Below are 17,109 nucleotides of genomic sequence, written 5' to 3'. Positions count from 1 at the left end.
TGGAGTTGCCCTGTTAAGGGAAAGATCGTGGTGTGCTGCTGTCTGGATGAACATTTTTATGGCAGGCCATGTCCTCTTAGAAGTGGTTAACGAGCACATGTGTTTATGCCATGCGGTGACACTACTTCGAACTTTTCAAAAATGCATTGGAGTTGCCCTATTAAGGGAACGATCGTGGGGTGCCGCCGTCTGGATGGACAACAATTTATGACAGGCCATTTCCGGTTAGAAGTGGTTAACCAATACATGTGTTGACGCCAAGCGGTCACACTACTTCTAACTCCTCAAAAATGCATTGGAGTTTCCCTATGAAGGGAAAGATCGTAGTGTGCCGCCGTCTGGATGGACATTTAATGGCAGGTCATGTCCGGTTAGAAGTAGTTAAAGAGCACATGTGTTTACGCCATGCGGCGACACTACTTCGAAATCTTCAAACTTGCATTGGAGTTGCCCTATTAAGGGAGCGATCGTTGTTTGTCGCCGTCTGGATGAACAACATTTTATTGCAGGCCATGTCCGGTTAGAAGAGCTTAACCAATACATGTGTTTACGCCAAGCGGTGACTTTACTTCAAACTGTTCAAAATTGCCTCGGAGTTGCCCTATTAAGGGAACGATCATGGTGTGCCACCGTTTGGATGGACAACATTTTATGGAAGGCCATGTCCGGTTAGAAGAGCTTAACCAATACATGTGTTTACGCCAAGCGGTGACTTTACTTCAAACTGTTCAAAATTTCCTCGGAGTTGCCCTATTAAGGGAACGATCATGGTGTGCCACCGTTTGGATGGACAACATTTTATGGCAGGCCATGTCCGGTTAGAGGTGGTTAACGAGTACATGTGTTTGCGCCAAGCGGTGACACTATTTCGAACTGTTCAAAAATGCGTTGGAGTTGCCCTATTAAGGGAAAGATCATGATGTGCCGCCGTCTGGATGGACAACATTTGATGGCAGGCCATGTCCGGTTTAAAGTGGTTAACCAATATTCGTGTTTACGCCAAGCGGTGACACTACTTCGAACTGTTCAAAAATGCATTCGAGTTGCCCTGATAAGGGAAAGATCGTGGTGTGCCACCGTCTGGATGGACAACATTTTATGGCAGGCCATGTCCGCTTAGAAGTGGTTAACCAATACATGTGTTTACGCCAAGCGGTGACACTATTTCGAACTGTTCAAAAATGCATTGGAGTTGCCCTATTAAGGGAACGATCGTGGTGTGCCGCTGTCTGGATGAACATTTTTATGGCAGGCCATGTCCTCTTAGAAGTGGTTAACGAGCACATGTGTTTATGCTATGCGGTGACACTACTTCGAACTGTTAAAAAATGCATTGGAGTTGCCCTATTAAGGGAACGAGCGCGGTGTGCCGCCGTCAGGAGGGACAACATTTTTGGCAGGCCATGTTCGGTTAGAAGTGGTTAACCAATACATGTGTTTACGCGAAGCGGTGACACTATTTCGAACTGTTCAAAAATGCATTGGAGTTGCCCTATTAAGGGAACGATCGTGGTGTGCCGCTGTCTGTATGAACATTTTTATGGCAGGCCATGTCCTCTTAGAAGTGGTGAACGAGCACATGTGTTTATGCCATGCGGTGACACTACTTCGAACTTTTCAAAAATGCATTGGAGTTGCCCTATTAAGGGAACGATCGTGGTGTGCCACCGTCTGGGCAGACATTTTACGGCAGGCCATATCCGTTTAGAAGTAGTTAAAGAGTACATGTGTTTACGCCTAGCGGTGATACTACTTCGAACTGTTCAAAAATGCGTTGGAGTTGCCCTATTAAGGGAACGATCGTGGTGTGCCGCTGTCTGGATGAACATTTTTATGGCAGGCCATGTCCTCTTAGAAGTGGTTAACGAGCACATGTGTTTATGCCATGCGGTGACACTACTTCGAACTTTTCAAAAATGCATTGGAGTTGCCCTATTAAGGGAACGATCGTGGTGTGCCGCCGTCTGGATGGACAACATTTTATGGATGGCCATGTGATGTTAGAAGTGGTTAACGAGTAGGTGTGTTTACGCCAAGCGGTGACACTACTTCGAACTCTTCAAAAATGCATTAGAGGTGCCCTATTAAGGAAACGTTCGTGGGGTGCCGCCGTCTGGATGGACAACATTTTATGGAAGGCTATGTCCGGTTAGAAGTGGTTAACGAGTACATGAGTTTACGCCAAGCGGTGACACTACTTCGAACTGTTAAAAAATGCATTGGAGTTGCCCTAATAAGGGAACGAGCGCGGTGTGCCGCCGTCAGGAGGGACAACATTTTTGGCAGGCCATGTTCGGTTAGAAGTGGTTAACCAATACATGTGTTTACGCGAAGCGGTGACACTATTTCGAACTGTTCAAAAATGCATTGGAGTTGCCCTATTAAGGGAACGATCGTGGTGTGCCGCTGTCTGTATGAACATTTTTATGGCAGGCCATGTCCTCTTAGAAGTGGTGAACGAGCACATGTGTTTATGCCATGCGGTGACACTACTTCGAACTTTTCAAAAATGCATTGGAGTTGCCCTACTAAGGGAACGATCGTGGTGTGCCGCCGTCTGGGCAGACATTTTACGGCAGGCCATATCCGTTTAGAAGTAGTTAAAGAGTACATGTGTTTACGCCTAGCGGTGATACTACTTCGAACTGTTCAAAAATGCGTTGGAGTTGCCCTATTAAGGGAACGATCGTGGTGTGCCGCTGTCTGGATGAACATTTTTATGGCAGACCATGTCCTCTTAGAAGTGGTTAACGAGCACATGTGTTTATGCCATGCGGTGACACTACTTCGAACTTTTCAAAAATGCATTGGAGTTGCCCTATTAAGGGAACGATCGTGGTGTGCCGCCGTCTGGATGGACAACATTTTATGGATGGCCATGTGATGTTAGAAGTGGTTAACGAGTAGGTGTGTTTACGGCAAGCGGTGACACTACTTCGAACTCTTCAAAAATGCATTAGAGGTGCCCTATTAAGGAAACGTTCGTGGGGTGCCGCCGTCTGGATGGACAACATTTTATGGAAGGCTATGTCCGGTTAGAAGTGGTTAACGAGTACATGAGTTTACGCCAAGCGGTGACACTACTTCGAACTGTTCAAAAATGCGTTGGAGTTGCCCTATTAAGGAAAAGATCGTGGTGTGCCGCCGTCTGGATAGACATTTTATGGCAAGCCATGTCCTCTTAGAAGTGGTTAACGAGCACATGTGTTTATGCCATGCGGTGACACTACTTCGAACTTTTCAAAAATGCATTGGAGTTGCCCTATTAAGGGAACGATCGTGGTGCGCCGCCTTCTGGGTGGACCACATTTTATGGTAGGCCATGTCCGGGCAGAAGTAGTTAAAGAGTACATGTGCGGTGACACTACTTCGAACTGTTCAAAAGTGCATTGGAGTTTCCCTATTAAGGGAAAGATCGTGATGTGCCGCCGTCTGGACAGACATTTTATGGCACGCCATATCCGTTTAGAAGTAGTTAAAGAGTACATGTGTTTACGCCTAGCGGTGACACTACTTCGAACTGTTCAAAAATGCGTTGGAGTTGCCCTATTAAGGGAAAGATCGTGGTGTGCCGCCGTCTGGATGGACAACATTTTATGGCAGGCCATGTCCGGTTAGAAGTGGTTAACCGATACATGTGTTTACGCCTAACGGTGACACTACTTCGAACTGTTCAAAAATGCATTGGAGTTGCCCTGTTAAGGGAAAGATCGTGGTGTGCTGCTGTCTGGATGAACATTTTTATGGCAGGCCATGTCCTCTTAGAAGTGGTTAACGAGCACATGTGTTTATGCCATGCGGTGACACTACTTCGAACTTTTCAAAAATGCATTGGAGTTGCCCTATTAAGGGAACGATCGTGGGGTGCCGCCGTCTGGATGGACAACAATTTATGACAGGCCATTTCCGGTTAGAAGTGGTTAACCAATACATGTGTTGACGCCAAGCGGTCACACTACTTCTAACTCCTCAAAAATGCATTGGAGTTTCCCTATGAAGGGAAAGATCGTAGTGTGCCGCCGTCTGGATGGACATTTAATGGCAGGTCATGTCCGGTTAGAAGTAGTTAAAGAGCACATGTGTTTACGCCATGCGGCGACACTACTTCGAAATCTTCAAACTTGCATTGGAGTTGCCCTATTAAGGGAGCGATCGTTGTTTGTCGCCGTCTGGATGAACAACATTTTATTGCAGGCCATGTCCGGTTAGAAGAGCTTAACCAATACATGTGTTTACGCCCAGCGGTGACTTTACTTCAAACTGTTCAAAATTGCCTCGGAGTTGCCCTATTAAGGGAACGATCATGGTGTGCCACCGTTTGGATGGACAACATTTTATGGAAGGCCATGTCCGGTTAGAAGAGCTTAACCAATACATGTGTTTACGCCAAGCGGTGACTTTACTTCAAACTGTTCAAAATTTCCTCGGAGTTGCCCTATTAAGGGAACGATCATGGTGTGCCACCGTTTGGATGGACAACATTTTATGGCAGGCCATGTCCGGTTAGAGGTGGTTAACGAGTACATGTGTTTGCGCCAAGCGGTGACACTATTTCGAACTGTTCAAAAATGCGTTGGAGTTGCCCTATTAAGGGAAAGATCATGATGTGCCGCCGTCTGGATGGACAACATTTGATGGCAGGCCATGTCCGGTTTAAAGTGGTTAACCAATATTCGTGTTTACGCCAAGCGGTGACACTACTTCGAACTGTTCAAAAATGCATTCGAGTTGCCCTGATAAGGGAAAGATCGTGGTGTGCCACCGTCTGGATGGACAACATTTTATGGCAGGCCATGTCCGCTTAGAAGTGGTTAACCAATACATGTGTTTACGCCAAGCGGTGACACTATTTCGAACTGTTCAAAAATGCATTGGAGTTGCCCTATTAAGGGAACGATCGTGGTGTGCCGCTGTCTGGATGAACATTTTTATGGCAGGCCATGTCCTCTTAGAAGTGGTTAACGAGCACATGTGTTTATGCTATGCGGTGACACTACTTCGAACTGTTAAAAAATGCATTGGAGTTGCCCTATTAAGGGAACGAGCGCGGTGTGCCGCCGTCAGGAGGGACAACATTTTTGGCAGGCCATGTTCGGTTAGAAGTGGTTAACCAATACATGTGTTTACGCGAAGCGGTGACACTATTTCGAACTGTTCAAAAATGCATTGGAGTTGCCCTATTAAGGGAACGATCGTGGTGTGCCGCTGTCTGTATGAACATTTTTATGGCAGGCCATGTCCTCTTAGAAGTGGTGAACGAGCACATGTGTTTATGCCATGCGGTGACACTACTTCGAACTTTTCAAAAATGCATTGGAGTTGCCCTATTAAGGGAACGATCGTGGTGTGCCACCGTCTGGGCAGACATTTTACGGCAGGCCATATCCGTTTAGAAGTAGTTAAAGAGTACATGTGTTTACGCCTAGCGGTGATACTACTTCGAACTGTTCAAAAATGCGTTGGAGTTGCCCTATTAAGGGAACGATCGTGGTGTGCCGCTGTCTGGATGAACATTTTTATGGCAGGCCATGTCCTCTTAGAAGTGGTTAACGAGCACATGTGTTTATGCCATGCGGTGACACTACTTCGAACTTTTCAAAAATGCATTGGAGTTGCCCTATTAAGGGAACGATCGTGGTGTGCCGCCGTCTGGATGGACAACATTTTATGGATGGCCATGTGATGTTAGAAGTGGTTAACGAGTAGGTGTGTTTACGCCAAGCGGTGACACTACTTCGAACTCTTCAAAAATGCATTAGAGGTGCCCTATTAAGGAAACGTTCGTGGGGTGCCGCCGTCTGGATGGACAACATTTTATGGAAGGCTATGTCCGGTTAGAAGTGGTTAACGAGTACATGAGTTTACGCCAAGCGGTGACACTACTTCGAACTGTTCAAAAATGCGTTGGAGTTGCCCTATTAAGGAAAAGATCGTGGTGTGCCGCCGTCTGGATAGACATTTTATGGCAAGCCATGTCCTCTTAGAAGTGGTTAACGAGCACATGTGTTTATGCCATGCGGTGACACTACTTCGAACTTTTCAAAAATGCATTGGAGTTGCCCTATTAAGGGAACGATCGTGGTGCGCCGCCTTCTGGGTGGACCACATTTTATGGTAGGCCATGTCCGGGCAGAAGTAGTTAAAGAGTACATGTGCGGTGACACTACTTCGAACTGTTCAAAAGTGCATTGGAGTTTCCCTATTAAGGGAAAGATCGTGATGTGCCGCCGTCTGGACAGACATTTTATGGCACGCCATATCCGTTTAGAAGTAGTTAAAGAGTACATGTGTTTACGCCTAGCGGTGACACTACTTCGAACTGTTCAAAAATGCGTTGGAGTTGCCCTATTAAGGGAAAGATCGTGGTGTGCCGCCGTCTGGATGGACAACATTTTATGGCAGGCCATGTCCGGTTAGAAGTGGTTAACCGATACATGTGTTTACGCCTAACGGTGACACTACTTCGAACTGTTCAAAAATGCATTGGAGTTGCCCTGTTAAGGGAAAGATCGTGGTGTGCTGCTGTCTGGATGAACATTTTTATGGCAGGCCATGTCCTCTTAGAAGTGGTTAACGAGCACATGTGTTTATGCCATGCGGTGACACTACTTCGAACTTTTCAAAAATGCATTGGAGTTGCCCTATTAAGGGAGCGATCGTTGTTTGTCGCCGTCTGGATGAACAACATTTTATTGCAGGCCATGTCCGGTTAGAAGAGCTTAACCAATACATGTGTTTACGCCAAGCGGTGACTTTACTTCAAACTGTTCAAAATTGCCTCGGAGTTGCCCTATTAAGGGAACGATCATGGTGTGCCACCGTTTGGATGGACAACATTTTATGGCAGGCCATGTCCGGTTAGAGGTGGTTAACGAGTACATGTGTTTGCGCCAAGCGGTGACACTATTTCGAACTGTTCAAAAATGCATTGGAGTTGCCCTATTAAGGGAATGATCGTGGTGTGCCGCCGTCTGGATGGACATTTTATGGCAGGCCATGTCCATTTAGATGTGGTTAACTAGTACATGTGTTTACGCCAAGCGGTGACACTATTTTGAACTGTTCAAAATGCATTGGAGTTGCCCTATTAAGGGAACGATCGCGGTGTGCCGCCGTCTGGATGGACAACATTTTATGGCAGGCCATGTCCGCATAGAAGTGGTTAACCAATACATGTGTTTACGCCAAGCGGTGACACTATTTCGAACTGTTCAAAAATGCTTTGGAGTTGCCCTATTAAGGGAACGATCGTGGTGTGCCGCTGTCTGGATGAACATTTTTATGGCAGGCCATGTCCTCTTAGAAGTGCTTAACGAGCACATGTGTTTATGCCATGCGGTGACACTACTTCGAACTGTTAAAAAATGCATTGGAGTTGCCCTATTAAGGGAACGAGCGCGGTGTCCCTCCGTCTGGATGGACAACATTTTATGGCAGACCATGTCCTCTTAGAAGTGGTGAACGAGCACATGTGTTTATGCCATGCGGTGACACTACTTCGAACTTTTCAAAAATGCATTGGAGTTGCCCTATTAAGGGAACGATCGTGGTGTGCCGCCGTCTGGGCAGACATTTTACGGCAGGCCATATCCGTTTAGAAGTAGTTAAAGAGTACATGTGTTTACGCCTAGCGGTGATACTACTTCGAACTGTTCAAAAATGCGTTGGAGTTGCCCTATTAAGGGAACGATCGTGGTGTGCCGCTGTCTGGATGAACATTTTTATGGCAGGCCATGTCCTCTTAGAAGTGGTTAACGAGCACATGTGTTTATGCCATGCGGTGACACTACTTCGAACTTTTCAAAAATGCATTGGAGTTGCCCTATTAAGGGAACGATCGTGGTGTGCCGCCGTCTGGATGGACAACATTTTATGGATGGCCATGTGATGTTAGAAGTGGTTAACGAGTAGGTGTGTTTACGCCAAGCGGTGACACTACTTCGAACTCTTCAAAAATGCATTAGAGGTGCCCTATTAAGGAAACGTTCGTGGGGTGCCGCCGTCTGGATGGACAACATTTTATGGAAGGCTATGTCCGGTTAGAAGTGGTTAACGAGTACATGAGTTTACGCCAAGCGGTGAAACTACTTCAAACTGTTCAAAAATGCATTGGAGTTGCCCTATTAAGGGAAAGATCGTGGTGTGCCGCCGCCTGGATGGACAACATTTTATGGCAGGCCATGTCCGGTTAGAAGTGGTTAACCGATACATGTGTTTACGCCTAACGGTGACACTACTTCGAACTGTTCAAAAATGCATTGGAGTTGCCCTGTTAAGGGAAAGATCGTGGTGTGCTGCTGTCTGGATGAACATTTTTATGGCAGGCCATGTCCTCTTAGAAGTGGTTAACGAGCACATGTGTTTATGCCATGCGGTGACACTACTTCGAACTTTTCAAAAATGCATTGGAGTTGCCCTATTAAGGGAACGATCGTGGTGTGCCGCCGTCTGGATGGACAACAATTTATGACAGGCCATTTCCGGTTAGAAGTGGTTAACCAATACATGTGTTGACGCCAAGCGGTCACACTACTTCTAACTCCTCAAAAATGCATTGGAGTTTCCCTATGAAGGGAAAGATCGTAGTGTGCCGCCGTCTGGATGGACATTTAATGGCAGGTCATGTCCGGTTAGAAGTAGTTAAAGAGCACATGTGTTTACGCCATGCGGCGACACTACTTCGAAATCTTCAAACTTGCATTGGAGTTGCCCTATTAAGGGAGCGATCGTTGTTTGTCGCCGTCTGGATGAACAACATTTTATTGCAGGCCATGTCCGGTTAGAAGAGCTTAACCAATACATGTGTTTACGCCAAGCGGTGACTTTACTTCAAACTGTTCAAAATTGCCTCGGAGTTGCCCTATTAAGGGAACGATCATGGTGTGCCACCGTTTGGATGGACAACATTTTATGGCAGGCCATGTCCGGTTAGAGGTGGTTAACGAGTACATGTGTTTGCGCCAAGCGGTGACACTATTTCGAACTGTTCAAAAATGCATTGGAGTTGCCCTATTAAGGGAATGATCGTGGTGTGCCGCCGTCTGGATGGACATTTTATGGCAGGCCATGTCCATTTAGATGTGGTTAACTAGTACATGTGTTTACGCCAAGCGGTGACACTATTTTGAACTGTTCAAAATGCATTGGAGTTGCCCTATTAAGGGAACGATCGCGGTGTGCCGCCGTCTGGATGGACAACATTTTATGGCAGGCCATGTCCGCATAGAAGTGGTTAACCAATACATGTGTTTACGCCAAGCGGTGACACTATTTCGAACTGTTCAAAAATGCTTTGGAGTTGCCCTAATAAGGGAACGATCGTGGTGTGCCGCTGTCTGGATGAACATTTTATGGCAGGCCATGTCCTCTTAGAAGTGCTTAACGAGCACATGTGTTTATGCCATGCGGTGACACTACTTCGAACTGTTAAAAAATGCATTGGAGTTGCCCTATTAAGGGAACGAGCGCGGTGTCCCGCCGTCTGGATGGACATTTGATGGCAGGCCATGTCCGCTTAGAAGTGGTTAACCAATACATGTGTTTACGCCAAGCGGTGACACTATTTCGAACTGTTCAAAAATGCATTGGAGTTGCCCTATTAAGGGAACGATCGTGGTGTGCCGCCGTCTGGATGAACATTTTTATGGCAGGCCATGTCCTCTTAGAAGTGGTTAACGAGCACATGTGTTTATGCCATGCGGTGACACTACTGCGAACTTTTCAAAAATGCATTGGAGTTGCCTTATTAAGGGAACGATCGTGGTGTGCCGCCGTCTGGACAGACATTTTACGGCAGGCCATATCCGTTTAGAAGTAGTTAAAGAGTACATGTGTTTACGCCTAGCGGTGATACTACTTCGAACTGTTCAAAAAAGCGTTGGAGTTGCCCTATTAAGGGAACGATCGTGGTGTGCCGCTGTCTGGATGAACATTTTTATGGCAGGCCATGTCCTCTTAGAAGTGGTTAACGAGCACATGTGTTTATGCCATGCGGTGACACTACTTCGAACTTTTCAAAAATGCATTGGAGTTGCCCTATTAAGGGAACGATCGTGGTGTGCCGCCGTCTGGATGGACAACATTTTATGGATGGCCATGTCAGGTTAGAAGTGGTTAACGAGTACATGAGTTTACGCCAAGCGGTGAAACTACTTCAAACAGTTCAAAAATGCATTGGAGTTGCCCTATTAAGGGAAAGATCGTGGTGTGCCGCCGTCTGGATGGACAACATTTTATGGCAGGCCATGTCCGGTTAGAAGTGGTTAACGAGCACATGTGTTTATGCCATGCGGTGACACTACTTCGAACTGTTAAAAAATGCATTGGAGTGGCCCTATTAAGGGAACGATCGTGGTGTGCCGCCGTCTGGACAGACATTTTACGGCAGGCCATATCCGTTTAGAAGTAGTTTAAGAGTACATGTGTTTATGCCTAGCGGTGATACTACTTCGAACTGTTCAAAAATGCGTTGGAGTTGCCCTATTAAGGGAACGATCGTGGTGTGCCGCTGTCTGGATGAACATTTTTATGGCAGGCCAGGTCCTCTTAGAAGTGGTTAACGAGCACATGTGTTTATGCCATGCGGTGACACTACTTCGAACTTTTCAAAAATGCATTGGAGTTGCCCTATTAAGGGAACGATCGTGGTGTGCCGCCGTCTGGATCGACAACATTTTATGGATGGCCATGTCATGTTAGAAGTGGTTAACGAGTAGGTGTGTTTACGCCAAGCGGTGAAACTACTTCGAACTCTTCAAAAATGCATTGTAGTTGCCCTATTAAGGGAAAGATCGTGGTGTGCCGCCGTCTGGATGGACAACATTTTATGGCAGGCCATGTCCGGTTAGAAGTGGTTAACCGATACATGTGTTTATGCCATGCGGTGACACTACTTCGAACTTTTCAAAAATGCATTGGAGTTGCCCTATTAAGGGAACAATCGTGGTGTGCCGCCGTCTGGATGGACAACATTTTATGGATGGCCATGTCAGGTTAGAAGTGGTTAACGAGTAGGTGTGTTTACGCCAAGCGGTGACACTATTTCGAACTCTTCAAAATTGCATTAGAGGTGCCCTAATAAGGAAACGTTCGTGGGGTGCCGCCGTCTGGATGGACAACATTTTATGGAAGGCTATGTCCGGTTAGAAGTGGTTAACGAGTATATGTGTTTACGCGAAGCGCTGACACTACTTCGAAATGTTCAAAAATGCATTGGAGATGCCCTCTTAACGTAACGATCATGGTGCGCCGCCGTCTGGATGGACAACAATTTATGACAGGCCATTTCCGGTTAGAAGTGGTTAACCAATACATGTGTTTACGCCAAGCGGTCACACTACTTCTAACTCCTCAAAAATGCATTGGAGTTTCCCTATGAAGGGAAAGATCGTAGTGTGCCGCCGTCTGGATGGACATTTATTGGCAGGTCATGTCCGGTTAGAAGTAGTTAAAGAGCACATGTGTTTACGCCATGCGGCGACACTACTTCGAAATGTTCAAAAATGCATTGGAGTTGCCCTATTAAGGGAAAGATCGTGGTGTGCCGCCGTCTGGATGGACAACATTTTATGGCAGGCCATGTCCGGGTAGAAGTGGTTAACCAATACATGTGTTTACGCCAAGCGGTGACACTACTTTGAACTGTTCAAAAATGCGTTGGAGTTGCCCTATTAAAGGAAAGATCGTGGTGTGCCGCCTTCTGGACGGACAAAAGTTTATGGCAGGCCATGTCCGGGCAGAAGTAGTTAACGAGTACATGTGTTTGCGCCAAGCGGTGACACTATTTCGAACTGTTCAAAAATGCATTGGAGTTGCCCTATTAAGGGAACGATCGTGGTGTGCCGCTGTCTGGATGAACATTTTTATGGCAGGCCATGTCCTCTTAGAAGTGGTTAACCAATACATGTGTTTACGCCAAGCGGTGACACTATTTCGAACTGTTCAAAAATGCATTGGAGTTGCCCTATTAAGGGAACGAGCGCGGAGTGCTGCCGTCAGGATGGACAACATTTTTGGCAGGCCATGTCCGGTTAGAAGTGGTTAACGAGTACATGAGTTTACGCCAAGCGGTGAAACTACTTCAAACTGTTCAAAAATGCATTAGAGTTGCCCTATTAAGGAAAAGATCGTGGTGTGCCGCCGTCTGGATGGACAACATTTTATGGCAGGCCATGTCCGGTTAGAAGTGGTTAACCAATACATGTGTTTAAGCCTAGCGATGACACTACTTCGAACTGATCAAAAATGCATTGGAGTTGCCCTATTAAGGGAAAGATCGTGATGTGCCGCCGTCTGGATGGACAACTTTTTATAGCAGGCCATGTCCGGTTAGAAGTGGTTAACGAGTACATGTGTTTACGCCAATCGGTGACACTACTTCGAACTCATCAAAAATGCATTACATTTGCCCTATTAATGGAACGATCGTGGTGTGCCGCTGTCTGGATGGACAACATTTTATATCAGGCCATGTCTGGTTAGAAGTGGTTATTGAGTACATATGTTTGCGCCAAGTGGTGGCACTACTTCGAACAGTTCAAAAATGCTTTGGAGTTGCCCTATTAAGGGAACGATCGTTGTGTGCCGCCGTCTGGATGGACAACATTTTATGGAAGGCCATGTCGGGTTAGAAGTGGTTACGAGTACATGTGTTGCCCTATTGAGGGAACGATCGTGGTGTGCCACCGTCTGGATGGACAACATTTTATGGATGGCCATGTCCGGTTAGAAGTGGTTAACGAGTACATGTGTTTACGCCAAGCGGTGACACTACTTCGAACTCTTCAAAAATGCATTACAGTTGCCCTATTAAGGGAACGATCGTGGTGTGCCGCCGTCTGGATGGACATTTTATGGAAGGCCATGTCCGGTTAGAACTGGTTAAGGAGTACATGTGTTTGCGCCTAGCGGTGACACTACTTCGAACTGTTCAAAAATGCATTGGGGTTGCCCTATTAAGGGATCGATCGTGGTGTGCCGCCGTCTGGATGGACAACATTTTATGGAAGGCCATGTCCGGTTAGAAGTTTGCTTTGGTTTATGGGGGTTTAACGTCCCAAAGCGACTCAGGCTATGAGAGACGCCGTAGTGAAGGGCTCCGGAAATTTCGACCACCTGGGGTTCTTTAACGTGCACTGACATCGCACAGTACAGGGGCCTCTAGAATTTCGCCTCCATCGAAATTCGACCGCCGCGGCAGGGATCGGACCCGCGTCTTTCGGGCCGGCAGCCGAGCGCCGTAACCACTCAGCGACCGCGGCGGCTCGGTTAGAAGTGGTTAACCAATGCAAGTGTTTACATCAAGCGGTGACACTACTTCGAACTGTTCAAAAATGCATTGGAGTTGTCCTATTAAGGGAAAGATCGTGGTGTGCCGCTGTCTGGATGAAGATTTTTATGGCAGGCCATGTCCACTTAGAAGTGGTTAACGAGCACATGTGTTTATGCCATGCGGTGACACTACTTCGAACTTTTCAAAAATGCATTGGTGTTGCCCTATTAAGGGAACGATCGTGGTGTGCCGCCGTCTGGATGGACAACATTTTATGGAAGGCTATGTCCGGTTAGAAGTGGTTAACGAGTATATGTGTTTACGCGAAGCGCTGACACTACTTCGAAATGTTCAAAAATGCATTGGAGACGCCCTCTTAACGTAACGATCATGGTGCGCCGCCGTCTGGATGGACAACAATTTATGACAGGCCATTTCCGGTTAGAAGTGGTTAACCAATACATGTGTTTACGCCAAGCGGTCACACTACTTCTAAGTCCTCAAAAATGCATTGGAGTTTCCCTATGAAGGGAAAGATCGTAGTGTGCCGCCGTCTGGATGGACATTTAATGGCAGGTCATGTCCGGTTAGAAGTAGTTAAAGAGTACATGTGTTTACGCCATGCGGCGACACTACTTCGAAATGTTCAAACTTGCATTGGAGTTGCCCTATTAAGGGAGCGATCGTTGTTTGTCGCCGTCTGGATGAACAACATTTTATTGCAGGCCATGTCCGGTTAGAAGAGCTTAACCAATACATGTGTTTACGCCAAGGGGTGACTTTACTTCAAACTGTTCAAACATGCCTCGGAGTTGCCCTATTAAGGGAACGATCATGGTGTGCCACCGTTTGGATGGACAACATTTTATGGCAGGCCATGTCCGGTTAGAGGTGGTTAACGAGTACATGTGCTTGCGCCAAGCGGTGACACTATTTCGAACTGTTCAAAAATGCGTTGGAGTTGCCCTATTAAGGGAAAGATCATGATGTGCAGCCGTCTGGATGGACAACATTTGATGGCGGGCCATGTCCGGTTTGAAGTGGTTAACCAATACACGAGTCTACGCCAAGCGGTGACACTACTTCGAACTGTTCAAAAATTCATTCGAGTTGCCCTGATAAGGGAAAGATCGTGGTGTGCCACCGTCTGGATGGACAACATATTATGGCAGGCCATGTCCGCTTAGATTGGTTAACCAGTACATGTGTTTACGCCAAGCGGTGACACTATTTCGAACTGTTCAAAAATGCATTGGAGTTGCCCTATTAAGGGAAAGATCGTGGTGTGCCGCCGTCTGGATGGACAACATTTTATGGCAGGCCATGTCCGGTTAGAAGTGGTTAACCGATACATGTGTTTACGCCTAACGGTGACACTACTTCGAACTGTTCAAAAATGCATTGGAGTTGCCCTGTTAAGGGAAAGATCGTGGTGTGCCGCTGTCTGGATGAACATTTTTATGGCAGGCCATGTCCTCTTAGAAGTGGTTAACGAGCACATGTGTTTATGCCATGCGGTGACACTACTTCGAACTACTCAAAAATGCATTGGAGTTTCCCTATGAAGGGAAAGATCGTAGTGTGCCGCCGTCTGGATGGACATTTAATGGCAGGTCATGTCCGGTTAGAAGTAGTTAAAGAGCACATGTGTTTACGCCATGCGGCGACACTACTTCGAAATGTTCAAACTTGCATTGGAGTTGCCCTATTAAGGGAGCGATCGTTGTTTGCCGCCGTCTGGATGAACAACATTTTATTGCAGGCCATGTCCGGTTAGAAGAGCTTAACCAATACATGTGTTTACGCCAAGCGGTGACTTTACTTCAAACTGTTCAAAATTGCCTCGGAGTTGCCCTATTAAGGGAACGATCATGGTGTGCCACCGTTTGGATGGACAACATTTTATGGCAGGCCATGTCCGGTTAGAGGTGGTTAACGAGTACATGTGTTTGCGCCAAGCGGTGACACTATTTCGAACTGTTCAAAAATGCATTGGAGTTGCCCTATTAAGGGAATGATCGTGGTGTGCCGCCGTCTGGATGGACATTTTATGGCAGGCCATGTCCATTTAGATGTGGTTAACGAGTACATGTGTTTACGCCAAGCGGTGACACTATTTTGAACTGTTCAAAATGCATTGGAGTTGCCCTATTAAGAGAACGATCGCGGTGTGCCGCCGTCTGGATGGACAACATTTTATGGCAGGCAATGTCCGCTTAGAAGTGGTTAACCAATACATGTGTTTACGCCAAGCGGTGACACTATTTCGAACTGTTCAAAAATGCTTTGGAGTTGCCCTATTAAGGGAACGATCGTGGTGTGCCGCTGTCTGGATGAACATTTTATGCCAGGCCATGTCCTCTTAGAAGTGCTTAACGAGCACATGTGTTTATGCCATGCGGTGACACTACTTCGAACTGTTAAAAAATGCATTGGAGTTGCCCTATTAAGGGAACGAGCGCGGTGTCCCGCCGTCTGGATGGACAACATTTTATGGCAGACCATGTCCGGGTAGAAGTGGTTAACCAATACATGTGTTTACGCCAAGCGGTGACACTACTTTGTACTGTTCAAAAATGCGTTGGAGTTGCCCTATTAAGGGAAAGATCGTGGTGTGCCGCCTTCTGGATGGACAACATTTTATGGCAGGCCATGTCCGGGCTGAAGTAGTTAAAGAGTACATGTGTTTACGCCTAGCGGTGACACTACTTCGAACTGTTCAAAAGTGCATTGGAGTTTCCCTATTAAGGGAAAGATCGTGATGTGCCGCCGTCTGGACAGACATTTTATGGCACGCCATATCCGTTTAGAAGTAGTTAAAGAGTACATGTGTTTCCGCCTAGCGGCGACACTACTTCGAAATGTTCAAACTTGCATTGGAGTTGCCCTATTTAGGGAAAGATCGTCATATGCCGCCGTCTGGATGGACAACATTTCATGGCAGGCCATGTCCGCTTAGAAGTGGTTAACCAATACATGTGTTTACGCCAAGCGGTGACACTATATCGAACTGTACAAAAATGCATTGGAGTTGCCCTATTAAGGGAACGATCGTGGTGTGCCGCTGTCTGGATGAACGTTTTTATGGCAGGCCATGTCCTCTTAGAAGTGGTTAACCAATACATGTGTTTACGCCAAGCGGTGACTCTATTTCGAACTGTTCAAAAATGCATTGGAGTTGCCCTATTAAGGGAACGATCGTGGTGTGCCGCCGTCTGGATGGACAACATTTTATATCCGGCCATGTCTGGTTAGAAGTGGTTATTGAGTACATATGTTTGCGCCAAGCGGTGCCACTACTTCGAACTGTTCAAAAATGCTTTGGAGTTGCCCTATTAAGGGAACGATCGTGGTGTGCCGCCGTCTGGATGGACAACATTTTATGGAAGGCCATGTCGGGTTAGAAGTGGTTACGAGTACATGTGTTGCCCTATTGAGGGAACGATCGTGGTGTGCCGCCGTCTGGATGGACAACATTTTATGAATGGCCATGTCCGGTTAGAAGTGGTTAACGAGTACATGTGTTTACGCCAAGCGGTGACACTACTTCGAACTCTTCAAAAATGCATTAGAGTTGCCCTATTAAGGGAACGATCGTGGTGTGCCGCCGTCTGGATGGACATTTTATGGAAGGCCATGTCCGGTTAGAACTGGTTAAGGAGTACATGTGTTTGCGCCTAGCGGTGACACTACTTCGAACTGTTCAAAAATGCATTGGGGTTGCCCTATTAAGGGATCGATCGTGGTGTGCCGCCGTCTGGATGGACAACATTTTATGGAAGGCCATGTCCGGTTAGAAGTTTGCTTTGGTTTATGGGGGTTTAACGTCCCAAAGCGAC

Source organism: Amblyomma americanum, chromosome 10, assembly GCF_052857255.1.
Source record: "Amblyomma americanum isolate KBUSLIRL-KWMA chromosome 10, ASM5285725v1, whole genome shotgun sequence".
Lineage (NCBI taxonomy): Eukaryota > Metazoa > Arthropoda > Arachnida > Ixodida > Ixodidae > Amblyomma > Amblyomma americanum.
Note: the sequence above shows the minus strand (reverse complement) of the source record.